This window comes from Alligator sinensis, unplaced genomic scaffold (assembly GCF_000455745.1).
Source record: "Alligator sinensis unplaced genomic scaffold, ASM45574v1 scaffold337_1, whole genome shotgun sequence".
NCBI lineage: Eukaryota > Metazoa > Chordata > Crocodylia > Alligatoridae > Alligator > Alligator sinensis.
The window spans coordinates 1,922,103-1,923,758 of NW_005841927.1; the positions used below are offsets into that span (position 1 = coordinate 1,922,103).

General features: G+C 36.1%; 1 protein-coding gene across 11 annotated transcripts in view; it reads right to left on the reverse strand.

Annotated features, from left to right (window-relative positions):
• SRRM1 (serine and arginine repetitive matrix 1) overlaps positions 1-1,449 on the reverse strand; it is a 22,530-nt gene extending 21,081 nt beyond the window's left edge. For all 11 annotated transcript variants that reach the window (XM_014517817.1, XM_014517820.1, XM_025198726.1 and 8 more), the window contains exon 1: positions 1,360-1,449. The gene's annotated coding sequence lies outside the window, so the exon portion shown is untranslated. The remainder of the gene's footprint in view (positions 1-1,359) is intronic.
• Between the last annotated feature and the right edge of the window lie 207 nt (positions 1,450-1,656).

The following is a 1,656-nucleotide window of genomic DNA, read 5'->3' on the forward strand; positions in this document are numbered from 1 at the left end:
CACTAAAGTTGAGAGCAAGTTTTCCACTGATTTAATGGCAGCTTGATTAGACTCAACATTTCCTTAACACAACTCTTCTAAATAACAAACCTTTTCAAAGTCTAAAGTATATTATTATACTATGTTCAAAATTTTAGACTACAATTTGTCCAAATGAATTTGCTAGGATTTTTTGAGTTAAATGGTGTTATCATCACATTTTACTTGTTTAACCAGGATGTTATCTGAACCTCTTTTTCTGGTAACAAAAAGTCTGATTTAAGGCACTTGCATCTGATTCCTGCAATGTCTTCAGACTGTAAGTGCTGCTTCCTAAATAAAACTTTTTTGTTCCTCTCAAATACTTATTTCTGTAGTTCCTTCTGTATTTAGATCACAGGTCAGTATTTGTGATATAGACACAGTTACTTCCCTCTTAAGAGACTGATACGTAAGCTTTGCAGTGGTTCTTAACCAGGGTGCCACCATTAGGTGTACAAACATAATTCACAGGATAAACCCAGACATTTCAAATAGCAATCTACAGTGTTAAAAATATCTCGCCCTGTTGTGGTCTTTCTGAGTTCTTTGCAACAGCTCTATTATTTTTCAGCATTCAAAAAGCAAGTGAAAAATAAGAGTTGACATTATTAGATGAAGGGTGCCTCCAGTCTAAAAAGGTTGAGAACTACTGTCCTACTGTGACAATCCACGTGGGTAGGGTACAGCAGCCATATCTTCTGTGGGGTCAACAGAAAAGGCACTGAACTACTGAAGCCTCTGTCCTGCCCCAGCAAAGGAACAACTCCACTGCTAAGGCAAGTAGGTGCCAAACCACACAAAAATCATCCCTACCAGGGCACAACATGAGTATCAGCACTTGATTGCAGTTTATTCTTTAGTTGCTTTGTCCTGACTAAGAGCCCATTGGAACTGCCTCACCTAATTAAAATTATTTTAAAAGACTTTCCTGGAACCAAAACATAATAAAAGAAGAGTCAAGGAAGATATCTCCAGATAAAGCTTTCAAAGGTGTCTAGAGTTCTCAGTCATTTACCAGTTTTTAGAAGTTTATTTTGTTCATTTGGAGGTTTTACAAGCCAAATGCTACATTTGGGTTCAAATCCTCTCAATAATATTTTTCTTTAACACTATAAAGATGCATGTGTTCATTAACTGGGAATACTCCAATGAGTATTTGGATGCCCTGAATATTGTGTGCGTGCTTGGTTTTTTTTTGGAAACAACAGCTTTCCCCATGTTTTACATAAATTACCTGACAGTCCAGTATATTACATTTGCAGTGTCTTCTATACTTCAGCTACGAGTTAAAATTACTATTTTCCAAACCCAGCTTTCTCAAAAGTAAACTAAACTTACTTTCTTTTCTAGACATTCTGCAAATTTCAGCTGCTTCAACAGCTTCTTCTGCTTGTTGCTGAAGCGATTGTCCTGTTCTGCACTTGTTCCCTATAATAAATGCAAAGAGTTTAGTTTGTACAATATTAACATTTGTTCTAAACAGTTTGTTTCAAGTTCTTCACCATACATTATTTTGTTAGAAACACTGACAAACTGCACAGCAATTACAAAACATACCAGTTACACCACTTTTGCATACATATAAGCTCTTTCAAGTAGCATTCCACTTCAGTACTATGATCTTCACTTCCTGCT